The sequence below is a fragment of the Delphinapterus leucas genome, chromosome X (genome assembly GCF_059928025.1).
Source record: "Delphinapterus leucas isolate spDelLeu-1000000601 "Yukka" chromosome X, BTC_Dleu_Yukka2, whole genome shotgun sequence".
Classification (NCBI taxonomy): Eukaryota; Metazoa; Chordata; class Mammalia; order Artiodactyla; family Monodontidae; genus Delphinapterus; species Delphinapterus leucas.
In genome coordinates, this window is record NC_143150.1 from 10,117,561 (window position 1) to 10,132,186 (window position 14,626).

Consider the following 14,626-nt stretch of genomic DNA (forward strand, 5'->3'; position numbering starts at 1 on the left):
GTTTATGAGGCAATAAATCCCCATTTTGTTTAAGCTAGTTCATTTTGAGTTGGGTTTCTATTACTTGTACCAGAAAGAGCCTTACTAATTCAATGACTTGCTAAGGAAATTGGCCAGTAGCCATGGATTTTACTTTGTGTTTTGAGTGAAATTAGCATACTTTCTGGATATATTTGATTGGAGTGGTATACAAGTTGAAAGCAACCAGAGTTGAAAATAACCAAGGCTGGGCATGAGATAGGACAAGTTCTTCCAAGGTGGCTGGTGCAGTCTTCCCAATAATAGAGCTCCTTTTGGGAAGGTAGCAAAACGAATTCTTTAGCAAAGTTATTTAGGAAGTATTAGTTTGAAACATATGAAACCTGCATATTTTAGGTCAGAAATTGTCAAATATTATCAATGTCACTTGATTCAACCAAATATAATTATTAAATAGAAGGAAGATGTTTCACCTGGGTTAAGCTGACGTCATCACCCTGAGTGTGCAAGACTATTATTTTTGTTCTTTATAAAAGCCTATATTGAAGTCTGGTGCATAATCTTGGAAGCACTGACACGCAAGTTGATTATATAGCTAGAAAACTGGCTTCATCTTTATGTTCATATATAAAGTATCTTAGGAAAAAATCTATACATCCTTTTTTAAAAATAAATTTATTTATTATTTATTTTTTGGTTGCATTGGGTCTTTGTTGCTGCACGCGGCCCTCTCTAGTTGCGGTGAGCGGGGTCTACTCTTCATTGCGGTATGCGGGCTTCTCATTGCGGTGGCTTCTCTTGTTGAGGAGCTCAGGCTCTAGGTGTGCGGGCTTCAGTAGTTGTGGCTCGCGGGCTCTAGAGCACAGGCTCAGTAGTTGTGGCGCACGGGCTTAGCTGCTCTGCGGCATGTGGGATCTTCCTGGACCAGGGCTCGAATCCCTGTCCCCTGCATTGGCAGGCGGATTCTTAACCACTGCGCCACCAGGGAAGCCCAAAATTTATACATTCTTGTTAATCTAATGATTCTCTCAAACACAAGAGATTTTGAAAGATTTGACCAGCACTCTCAGCTTAGATCTTATCATTTAACCTCTACTACTATAAGAACCTTGGCTGAGAGTATTCTTATTTCATTCATTAAGTTAACAAATATTTATTAACCAAATGCAATGTACTAGGCTCTGTTCAATTGTATTCGATTTATAGCAATCAACCAAACGGACAAAATCTGTGCCTTCCTGGAACTTAAATTCTGGTGGGGAGAAACAGATAATAACTGAAAACTAAATTATATATTAGAAGTTCATAAGTACTATGGGCAATAATAATGCAGGAAACTGGGTAGGGAATGTGGTACAGTTTACCATCTTATGTTGGTGGGATGGTCAGGGAAAATTTCACCGAGAACGTGTTATTTAGGCAAAGAATTGATGGTAATAAAAGAGCAAGTCATGTATCTATCTGAGGGAGGAGTGTTCTGACAGATGAAACCGGAAGTTCAAACTCCCTGAGGTACCTGAATGACTAGCATTTTCCAGGAACAGGAAAGAGGCCAGCATGGCTAGAACAGAGTGAGAGAGGAAAATCATAGGGAAGAACAGAGGTCAGAGAGCCCATTGGAAGCCATGTCTGTGGCTTGTAGCCATTACAAGGATTGAGTGTCCACTTTAAGTGAGATGGAAGCCCTCAGAGCATCTTGAGCAGAGGAGTGGCATGATATGACTTATATTATGACAGAATCACTCTGGCTAATGTGTTGAGGACAGCCTGAAAGTGGACAAGGTTGGAAGCAATTATGTGGTCTAGCAGTCATCCAGCTTAGAGATGATGGTGACTTGCACTAGGCTGGTGATGGTGGAGGTGGTGAGAAGTGATGGGCTTCTGGTCATAATTTGACTATGAAGCCATACACCAATGGTCTCAATTAATCTTCATCGGGCCAGTTCTTCCCTAATACTCAGTTGGGAAAACTGTCCCATCTGTGCAATCTGGTGACATTCTTGCTAGGCAAAAAGCAAAACAAAACATAACAAAGTAATAATCTTGCCGTTTCATCATTTTCCTCCAATTTTCTTCTTAGCTTAAGGGCATTGCTCTTCTGGCTGTCATCATTAATATCAGTTCCTGGCGCCATGCTCCATCATCAGAATAAAGAGACTAGGAAACCATTTGCTACAGAGTGGTCAAATATACTTGATCCTTTATGAGAAAACCATTTTCCTGGCATCACCCTATGAATCCTCACTAAATGCTAATTCAGTTCATTACAGTCCAGTTTTAAAGGCAAATGAAGGCATTTGATATGTTTCCAAATAGCTTCTTTGGATTCAGCAGGTGCAGGGGGAGAGGTCAGAATGATGAGAAGTACCGAATGAGGGATTCAAGGGGGATAGTCAAGGGAATTTTCTGAACTGGACCTGTGGACTTGCTTCTCTTTGAACCATTTCAGGTGCTAATATGTTTTCAGAATCTTATACTCTACTTAAAACCACACTGTGTATTCAAAAGCATTTGCTCTGCACAATACAACCTCCCGGGTGTGTGTTTGCCTGCTAATAAACTCCCACCCAAGGTGTGTATGTATTGGCAGACAGGCCCATACCCTGGGGTGTGTTACTGATTGCATAATTAGCCATCAATTATCACCAGTTCCATTTGCACCTGTTCCATTTGCAGATCTTTGGAATTTCAAGCTTGCCCAATTAGCATGTTCTGAACTTTCTCCCACTTGTGAGAAAGTGGGATCATACTCCCTCCTTTCAGGAACCTCTCCTTATGCAGGGGCTCCACAACAACCCTCTGAAAGGGGAGTATTTTAGTCAACCACTTTAGAGGCATCGTGAAAATATTCATATGTCCAAAACAACAAAGTCCTAGCGATTTTTCGAGTTTGAAAGGGCTCTTGAGATCCTTTCCTTTTACTGATGAAGAAAGTCAGCCCTGAAAAGTGAACGTGACTTTCCCAACGTCAAGCCTGTTTCTACTCTGGCATGTGCTTAAAATTCACCTTTTACTTTGCGACGGAGTTATTTTGGATCTGTGGAAATACGGGAATCAACGACACATTTCAAAATATCCCCTTCCCATTTCAGCTACAGCAATTGCTGATTTTACTAAGCTTAGAATAAATGTTCCCTCACATGAATGTCGCTGTGCTCTCCTGTTACTTTGAAAGCTTTGGGAGGCACAGCTCTATGACAATGTTGCAAATAATAACATAGGGCCTCTCTTGGGTCTTCTAACCCAAGGGGGACATTCACATCTTTCACTTTCACCCATGACTGGATGCAGTCTATAAAGACTGGTTGTCTATGAGTCTTCTCTCACTTGCCAAATAACAGTTTTTCAAGTTGCATTGTTAGATCAGGTGACCTTGATTGTCCCAAAGCCATAAGTGTTAACATAATTTTGGTGTAAATTGTACTAGAAGAAAAAGTTAAGTATAAATTATGCTCCTGACCTTTGTATCTTACTGCTTATAAAAATGAGGCTTCCAGGGCTTCCCTGGTGGCACAGTGGTTGAGAGTCCGCCTGCTGATGCAGGGGACACAGGTTCGTGCCCCGGTCCGGGAGGATCCCACATGTCACGGAGTGGCTGCGCCCGTGGGCCATGGCCGCTGAGTCTGCGCGTCCGGAGCCTGTGCTCTGCAACGGGAGAGGCCACAGCAGTGAGAGGCCCGCGTACCGCAAAAAAAAAAAAAAAAAAAAAAAAAAAAGAGGCTTCTGGACCTTTAAATTATAGACTTTGGTCCCCATTCAACTGTATGAGTCCTTAATAGCTGACCTATTTTGGCTTTTTCATAGACATAATTTAAAATGGTCCAGGCTTTGAAGGGTAAATCTGTAGGCAAAAGGCTTGGGGAAAAGCTATGATTGGTGACGCGGTTAACAATTTAACAGATATTCTTCCACATACCTTTTCCTGCATGAACTTCACTATAGTTAGTACATTTGGTTCCAGTGATTACATTCTACAGGAACTTTTCATTTTTGAAAATTTTATCTTGTAGCAGAGTATGCATGAAGATTAACTCAATGAGGCTTAATATGATAGCTAAAATCTTAGTAATCTGATGGTTAAAGTGATGACATAATGACTAGAAAATTATACTAGTGTCAAGAAACCATCGTTCTGTCCAGATTCACCACTTATGAGCTGGTTTCCTGAATCAATGAGGAGTGCTGTTAACAACTTGAGTTTGGGGATGAGACTAACCTGCCACATACTCAGGGTGTGACCTTGGACCAGCTACTTAATCCTTTTAAGCCTTGTTGTCTTTATCTGTAACATGGGCAGTGATGTCTGTTTTGCAAAGCTCACTGTAAGGATTACATGATTTACAAAAATATCTCAGCACTTAGGAGTTTTAAATATTATAATCAGGAGATAGGAAAGGATGCACAGGACTGGATCCTGAGGATGCTAGATCAGAGTAGTGGAACCTCAAGTGAGATAAGGGAGAGTATGTCAATTTGAGAACACCCTGTCATGTTACACGATTTAACATCCATGCAAGGATCCTGGAATACTGTGGGGAAAAGCTGCTGGGGAAGCTCCCAGAAAGCCAAAACAAACACAGAAAAGTTACTCTATAAGAAATGTGCTTTAAGTTCCAGAAGCCATGGCAGACATGAAAGGGAGGATTAAAGGGTCAAAGAAGTAGACATTCTACATATACTATGCAAAACAGAAAAACATACCAGATGATTATGTCCCATTGGGTACCCAGGGGATTCATCACTTACTAAAGTAATAAGGAAAGCAGCAGTGAAAGGGACACCAGCATGACTATGAAGTCGGGTGCGGGTGATATCTATAGGCTGCGTCTAATGACAGCAGTTCCTAATACAAAAATATGGGCTCAATGATAACAATGGGATGATAGGATTCTGAAAAAAAAATAAGAGGTCACGTGGTAGTGCTTATCAGAAGCAAGGTGGTGGATATAATGCTCATAATGAGTGGCCAGGTTGCAGTGGCAGCGAAGGGATCCTGACCTGCAGAGAGCTATGGAGATAGCTAATATTGATAGAACACAGCAACTTTAGAGGCAAAATTGATGGGCAGCCAAAACATGTGATAGTCAACCTATACAGTAAATTAAAAATTAATCAAGAATGAATGCTCATGAATGTAAGGGTTTTCTTCCCTATCGAAACTCATTATCTCTTTCCCAATTTCCTGAGTGAGCCTATTTTCAGACCTCCAGAACCTAAGGACTAAAGAGGCCAGATCCCCAGAGCAAGGATGCTGCAATGCCAGGGCAAGTATACATGGAAACAATTATCCCATTACTTCTGCAAAGGGAAAATAACTCCTCTATGGATAAAAATATCAGCGGTTAACCTTATGGGGATTCCCTTGTATGTTAATTTTTGCTTTTCCCTTGCTGCTTTCAATAATTTTTCTTTGTATTTAATTTTTGATAGTTTGATTAATATGTGTGTTGGCGTGTTTCTCCTTGGATTTTTCCTATATGGGACTCTGTGCTTCCTGGACTTGATTGACTATTTCATATCACATATTAGGGAAGTTTTCATCTATAATCTCTTCATATATTTCCTCAGTCCCTTTCTTTTTCTCTTTTTCTTCTGAAACCCCTATACTTCGAATGTTGGTGTGTTTAATGTTGTCCCAGAGGTCTCTGAGACTGTCCTCAATCCTTTTCGTTCTTCTTCTTTATTCTGCTCTGTGGTAGTTATCTCCAGTATTTTACCTTCCAGGTCACTTATCCATTCTTCTGAATCAGTTATTCTGCTATTGATTCCTTCTAGGGAATTTTTAATGTCATTTATTGTGTTGTTCATCATTGTTTGTTTGCTCTTTAGTCCTTCTAGGTCCTTGTAAAAAGTTTCTTGTATTTTCTCCATTCTATTTCCAAGATTTTGGATCATCCTTACTATCATAACTCTGAATTCTTTTTCCGGTAGACTGCCTATTTCCTCTTCATTTGTTAGGTCTGGTGGGTTTTTATCTTGCTCCTTCATCTGCTGTGTGTTTCTTTGCCTTCTCATTTTGCTTAACTTACTGTGTTTGGGGTCTCCTTTTTGCAGACTGCAAGTTCGTTGTTCACGTTGTTTTTGGTGTCTGCCCCCAGTGGCTAAGGTTGGTTCAGTGGATTGTGTAGGCTTCTTGGTGGAGGGGACTGGTGCCTGTGTTGTGGTGGATGAGGCTGGCTCTTGTCTTTCTTGGGGGCAGGGCCATGTCTGGTGGTGTGTTTTGGGTTGTCTGTGAACTTATTATGATTTTAGCAGCCTCTCTGCTATTGGGTGGGGTTGTGTTCCTGTCTTGCTAGTTGTTTGGCATAGGGTGTCCAGCATTGTAGCTTGCTGGTTGTTGAGTGGAGCTGGGTCTTAGCATTGAGATGGAGATCTCTGGGAAAGCTTTCACTGTTTGATATTATGTAGAGCTGGGAGGTCTCTGCTGGACTAATGTCCTGAACTCAGCTCTCCCACCTCAGAGGCACAGGCCTGACACCTGACCGGAGCACCAAGACCCTGTCAGCCACATGGCTCGAAGAAAAGGTAGAAAAAAAAGAAGGAAAGAAAAGAGAAATTAAAATATAATAAAATAAAGTTTTTAAAATAAAAAAAATAATTAAAAAGTAGTAAAAAAAGAAAAGAAAGAAAGAAAGAAGACAGCAAGCAAACTAAAAAACAAATCTACCAATGATAACAAGTGCTAAAAACTATACAAAAAAAAATGGACAGACAGAACCCTAGGACAAATTGTAAAAGGAAAGCTATACAGAGAAAATCACACAAAGAAGCATACACATACACACTCACAAAAAGTGAAACAGGGAAAAAAATATATATATAAAAGGAAGAGTGCAACCAAATCAATAAACAAATATACCAATGATAATAAGCTCTAAATACTAAACTAAGATAAACATAATACCAGAAACAAGTTAGATGCAGAAAGCAAACCTCAAGACTACAGTTGCTCCCAAAGTCCACCACCTCCATTTTGGGATGATTCGTTGTCTATTCAGGTATTCCACAGATGCAGGGCACATCAAGTTGATTGTGGAGATTTAATCCGCTGCTCCTGAGGCTGCTGGGAGAGATTTCCCTTTCTCTTCTTTCTTTGCACAGCTCCTGGGGTTCAGCTTTGGATTTGGCCCTGCCTCTGCATGTAGGTCGCCTGAGGGCACCTGTTCCCCGCGCAGACAGGACGGGGTTAAAGGAGCCGCTGATTAGGGGGCTCTGGCTCACTCAAGCCAGCGGGAAGGAGTGGTACAGTATGAGGGGCAAGCCTCTGGCAGCAGAGGCTCGGGTGACTTTGCACGAGCCTGAGGTGCGCAGTGTTTTCTCCAGTGGAAGTTGTCCCTGGATCATGGGACCCTGGCAGTGGCGGGCTGCACAGGCTCCCAGAAGGGGAGGTGTGGATAGTGACCTGTGCTCGCACACAGCCTTCTTAGTGGCTGCAGCAGCAGCATTAGCATTTCATGCCCGTCTCTGCTGTCCGTGCTGATAGCCGTGGCTCGTGCCCATCTCTTGAGCTTGTTTAGGTGGTGCTCTGATCAGGAAATGTGATGCCTCCAGCTCTATTCTTTCTCAAGATTGCTTTGGCTATTTGGGGTCTTTTGTGGTTTCATACAAATTTTAGGGTTGTTTTTTCTATTTCTGTAAAAAATGCCATTGGAATTTTGGTAGGGATTGCATTGAATCTGTGGATCATTTTGTATAGTGTGGACATTTTAACAAAGTTAATTCTTCCTGTCCATGAGCACAGAATATATTTTCACTTATTTGTGTCTTCACATTCTTTCATCAAATTTTTATAGTTTTGGTGTCCTGATCTTTCACCTTCTTGGTTAAATTTATTCCTATATATTTTATTCTTTTTGATGCTATTATAAATAGAATTGTTTTCTTAATTTCTTTTTCTGATAGTTTTTTGTTAGTGTATAGAAATGTAAGTGAATTTTGTATTTTAATTTTGTACCTGAGGTTTTACTGAATATTTTTATTAGGTCCAACAGTGTTTTGGTGGAGTCTTATAGTTTTCTGTATATAATATGTCTTCTGCAAATAGAGACAATTAAAATTTTGCTTTCCAATTTGGATGTCTTTTCTTTCTTTTTCTTGCCTAATTACCCTGGCTAGGGCTTCAAGTACCGTGTTGAATAAAGTGGTGATAATGGGCATCCTTGTCTTATTTCTGATCTTAGAAGGAAAAGTTTCATCTTTTTGCCATTCAGTATGATGTGAGCTATGGGCTTATAATATAGAGCCTTTATTATGTTGAGGTATGTATCCTCTTTACTAAGTTTCTTGACAGCTTTTATCATGAAAGGGTTTTGAATTCTGTCAAATGCTTTTCTGTGTCATTGAGATGATCATATGATTTTTTTCCTTCCTTTTGTTAAAGTGGTATGTCACCTTTGATTGATTTGCAGATGTTGAACTATCCTTGCATCCCTGTAATAAATCCCATTTCATCTTGGTGTATGACCCTTTAATGTATTGTTGAATTCAGTTTGTTAATATTTTGTTGAGGATTTTTGCATCTATGTTCATCAGTGATATTGACCTATAATTTTTTTCTCGCAGTGTCTTATCTGGCTTTGGTGTCAAGGGAATGCTTGTCTTATAAAATGCGTTTGGAAGTGTTCATTACTCTTCTATTTTTTTGGAAGAGTTTGAGGATTGGTATTAATTCTTCTGTAAGTCTTTGGAAGAATTCACCAGTGATGCCTTCTGGTCCTGGATTTTCCTTGTTGGGAGGTTTTTGATAAATTATTTAATCTCCTTACTAGTAATTGGTCTGCTCAGATATTCTATTTCTTCATGATTCAGTCTTGGTAGGTTGTATGTTTCTGGAATGTATCTCTTTTTTCTCGGCTATCCAGTCTGTTGGCATGTAACTGTTCATAGTAATCTCATGATCCTTTGTATTTCTGTGGTATCATGTGTTGTGTCTCGTATCTCATTTCTGATTTTATTTATTTCAGTCCTTGATACTAACATTATAAAATTGTGGCATTCCAACTTACACCAACCCTAATAAAAATGTGATATGTCATGTACTAGCATCATTGCCATTTTATGTGTGACAAATGGCAATTTATATGAAATTTATGAGCTTATTTCCTCATATACCTAAGCAGTGGTTAATTCATCAAGGGAGTTGTAGCCAGGACTCAGACCCTCCTGGGTCAGCCTTGATTATATGCATAGCTGCATTCCTAGCCCAGGTGCCACTGTTCAGAGACTTTATTAGGGGCCTTAACTGAGGCACTTTCCAGGTGCCTTGGAAAAGACCTAATGATTTTGGGGCCTTGCCTGAGGCACTTTTCTCCACCTTGACTCAGTACTTTTCCATTTTCAGTCCTTCCCTATTCTCCAAGGCCCTGGGTTCATAAAGAGGCAGGAACCCTTAGTTTCCAGCGCCTTAGCAGTGAGACAATCCCCCTGTGTATCGCTCATGTCATCTGACCCTCACCTGGTGCCATTCTGTGGGGGGAAAATGGAAAACTGAGGAGCTGGTGCCTCTTTCTACTTCCTGCTTGTACTGTCATAGTAAGTGAACAGAGATTTGGTTGTTTCTTTCAGTATGGCTCATTGTCCTAATTGAATACCTTGATATGTGGCAACTTGACAATATTTTTGTGTGCATGTATGTGTATAAAAATGTTGCAGTCATCATTCATAATGGTAAAATCTTGGAATCTTTCCATTTAAGATAAATAATAAGACAAAGATCTGTGCTACCAACACTTCTATCAAACGAATTACTGGTGCAATTAGGCAAGAAGTTAAAATAAAACATATAAAAGTGGAAGTGGAAGATGATATGATTGTGTATTTAGAAAATGCAAAAAAATTGCATAGGAACTATTAGAATTAATAAGTGAATTTATCATCTTTACTATATATAAAGTCAGTATGTGAAAGTTTGTCTTGGTTCTATATACTTACAACAAATGATTTAAAAATGAAATTTAGGCTTCCCAGGTGGCGCAGTGGTTGATAGTCTGCCTGCCGATGCAGGGGACACGGGTTCGTGCCCCAGTCCGGGAAGATCCCACATGCCACGGAGCGGCTGGGCCCGTGAGCCATGGCTGTTGGGCCTGCGCATCCGGAGCCTGTGCTCCGCGATGGGAGGGGCCCCAGTGGTGAGAGGCCCGTGTACCGCAAAAATAAATAAATAAATAAAAATGAAATTTAAAAGAAATACAATTTATAATAGCATCAAAAATATCAAACACTTAGAAATAACTCTAAAGAAAGATGCATAAGACCTCTAGATAGGATGCTGTAAAACATGACTGCAGTAAATTAAAGACCTAAATAAATGGAGGAAGAAACTTTGTTCATGGTTTTAAATTCTCAATATTGTAAAGATATTCTTTCCATATTGATATATAGAGCTAATGCAATTCGAAGTATAATCTGAACATGTTTCTTTGTGGATATTGACAAAATAATTCTAAAACATACATGGCAATGCAGATGCTAAGAACAGGCAAGACAATCATGAAGATCAAATTTAGAGAACTTCTACTACCAGATATCAGGCTTACACAACTAAAGTAATAAAATTTTTGATTTTGGTGTAAAGATAAACTTATAGACCAATGGAAAATAATAGATGTACCAAAAGGAGATCCATACACAGCAATCACCTGATTTATGACAAAAGTGCCACTGCAATGCAGTGAAGATTAGATGATCTTTTCAGTAAGTGGTACCAGATCAATTGAACACACATATGGAAAGCAGTGAAGCTTGAGCCCTTCCTCATAGCCCTTCCTCAGAATGATATTGATTCTTTCCAGAATCTCATCCCCAAACTTCTGAACACAGCAGTTCCATATAGTATTGGTTGATGAATGTCTGCTCCCACCTGCAATTACGGCAATATCATCAGTACATTCTATGCTTTTCCGATTGAACTTTTTTCCAAAGCTCTAAATGTAGGAATTGAAATAAATAATAATAATCTTTCTTATTTATAGATGCTCCATAATTAAACATTAATAAAAATTTAGCCTTGGGTATGTAAAATGTGTAGATTCAGCTGCATAACAATACCCATACTTGACGGAGTTTTGATTGGTCGTCTTACTAAGAAACCCTCTCTATTCTGTACGTCAGTAGTCCACTCCCCTGCATTTCCTTTGTTAAAATTATTTCTCAGAGATAGGGTCCTTCTGAAAGAGCAAAACAAGTAGAATATTTTCCATGGATGTATCCTGTACATAGGATGTATGCTGTGTATCCTATTACGACACACACAGAGATACTTATGAATTTATATATTGGCATATTTGTGGAAAGCCAGTCATACATAGAAACATGTAAAAATATCACATATTTCTAGAACAAAGCCATAAGAAAGCTAATATTTCTCAAATTTGGACTATGGACTAAATTCATTTTATCTGAATGCCTAAACATAAAATAATTTTACATGTGCAAAACCCAAATACATATAATTGTATGGAAACTAAGTGGGCAGGAAAAACACTTATGAAGAACTCTACAAAATCAGCAAGTAAAAACAAAGACACTCCAGTTAGAAAATGGTCAAGAGCACTGAAAGACTTGAACAAAAACTTGGCCAGAGAAGTTACAGCAATGGCAAATAAGCACATGAAAAGACGATGAGTGTCATTAGCCATTAGGGAAATGCAAATTAAAACTACACCGAGTTCTAATCTCTCCACATCTATCAGAATGGCTAAAATTTTTAAAAAAGTGACAACACAATAAGCTGTCAAGGATGCAGAGAAACTGGATCATTCCTACATAGCTGGTGAGAATATAAAATGGTACAGTTATCCTGGAAAACAGTTTGGCACTTTCTTATACAACGTGCTCTAAACATGCAACTACAATTTGACAAGCTGTACTCTTGGGTATTTATTCTAGAGAAATGAAAGTTTATGTTCACATAAGAACTTTTACGTGAATTTTCATAGAAACTTTATTTGTAATAACCAAAATATAAACAAGCTAGATGTCCTTCAGTGGGTGAATGAATGGTTAAACTGTGGTATATCCATACCAGTAACACTGCTCATCAATAAAATGGAAGCAAATATTAATACACATAACAACGTGGATGAATCTCAAGTGCATGCCAAAGTGAAAAAAAGGGCCAATCTCAAAAAGTTCATACTTGATGATCCCATGTATATATCATTCTCAAAATGACAAAATTACAAACATAGAAAACAAATCAGTAGTTGTAAGGGGTTGGGGGAAAGGAATGCAATTACAAGGTTGTGGTGTTAGGGAATTCCTTTATGGTTATAGAATAGTTCTATATCTTGATGTGGTTATGCAAATATATGTGTTATATAGGTCATATATATGATAAAATACTATATCCGGAATATATATGGGAACTCTCAAAAGTCATTAATAAGAGAACAAAGAACCAATAAAAATGTGGCAAAATATTTGAATACCAATTGATTGACATAAGATATACAGACAACTAGTAAACACATAAAATGGATTAAAATAATGTCATTAGGGATATGCAAGTTAAGTACACAATTGTATCTTCACATTTTTTTAGAAAGGTTAAAAGAAACAAAGTGACAACACCAACTACACTCAAGAAAAGAAAGAAACTTGAACTCTCATAAATTGCTCATGGGAATGCAAAATGGTAAAGTCACTTTGGGAAATGTTTTTCGTTGCTTATAAATATTGACATACCATAAAACTCTGTAATCCCATTCCGAAATAATTCCCAAGTAAAATGTAAATTTCTGTTCACACAAAACCATGCATGCCAATGTTTATGGTGGCTCTACTAATAAAAGCCCCAAACTGGAAACAGCCCAAATGTCATTCACCTGGCAAACCAATATACAAATGGTCCATCCATACAGTGTAACACTACTCAGCAATAAAAAGGAACAGACTATTGGTGAATACAAGAACTTGGATGTTTTCCAAATTAAGTAAAAGAACCAGATCAGAAAGGCTACTTACAGTATGAGTCCATTTATATGACACTCTAGAAAAGGCAAAATCATAAGGACAGAAGACAGACTGGTGGTTGCAAGTGACTAGGAAAGAAAGGGAACGGTCAACCACAAAGCGACAGGGGAAGGTTGGAGAGTAATAGAACTGTTCTTTATCTTGAATGTGGTGTGGTGATGGTTACATAATTATATGCATTAGTTACAACCCACAGCATTGTACTCAAAAAGGGTGAATTTTACTCTATGTAAATTATATCTTAGTAAAAATTTCAAAATAAAATTAACATCTTAAGACAAATTCATAATGTTTTGAGGGCTTTCTATACATTTCTTAGTAAAAGATATGAAAATAATAGCACAATGAATGGAGAGAATGAAAGTATAGTTTGTAAGCTTGTTACAATATAGGAAAAAGATATTAGTTGCATCTAGAATTAATAATTTTTAAATGCGTAAATGTTTTGCTAATTCTTATACTTATGTCAATAACCAATAAATATTATCACTCACCATGCCTTGGTGGCTCTGTAAGAGCTTTTATGAAATGAGCTCTGTCCTATTAGGGCACCAGAGCTGAATCATTGCCTGATTCTGCCCTTGAACACCTGAGGAATAGTTACAAAAACTACTTAATCCTTTTAAGTCTCAGACACTTAATTTAATGAAGACCCATGAAAATAGTATGTTGTGTAATAAGAGATATTTACAAGTGAAAGCATAAACCAACATCAATTTTACTGAGTTAGGAAGCCATGTCTGATTTGTTAATCTTTGTTTTTCAGATACTATTTAGCATAAAAGAGCCAGTAGTCTTTATTTTATTCCTCTTAAGAGGTGTTTGCTGAGAGCTTAATGTCAGTGGAGTTTAGCAGCTTTTGATATTTCAGAAACATGATACCATGATACCCTGAACTCATCGGCTAACTTTCTTAATCTGTTCTGGCTGCTATAACAAGGTACCATAGACTGAGTGACTTATAAACAACAGAAATTTATTTCTTACAGTTCTGAAGGCTGAAAGTCCAAGGTCAGGGTGTTAGCATAGTCAGCTTCTTTTTTCTTTTTAATTTAAAAATTTTTATTAAAGTATAGTTGATTTACATTGTTGTGTTAATTTCTGCTGTATAGCAGTCACTCAGTTATACATATATATATATTCTTTTTCATATTCTTTTCCATTATGGTTTATCACAGGACATTGAATATAGTTCCCTGTGCTATACAGTATGACCTTGTTGTTTATCCATTCTATACATACTAGTTTGCATCTGCTAATCCCAAACTCCCAATCCATCCCTCCTCCAACCCCCTCCCTTGGCAACCACAAGTCTGTCTCTATGTCTGTGAGTCTGTTTCTGTTTTGTAGTTATATTCATTTGTGTCGTATTTTATTTTATTTCATTTCATTTAGCATGGTCAGCTTCCGGTGAGGGCCCTCTTCCAGGTTGCAAACTGCTGTCTTCTCATTGTGTCCTCACATGGTGGAAAGAGGGTGAAAGTGCTCTCCTTTGTAAGGGCACTAATCCCATTCATGAAGGATTCATGACCTAATTAGCTCACAGAGGCCCCACTTCCAAATACCATCCCATTGGAGGATAGGATTTCAATATATGGATTTGGGTGGGGGGCTGAAACATCCACTCCATAACACTCACTGTAGCCACAAAATGATGTCCATACTCATTATCAAG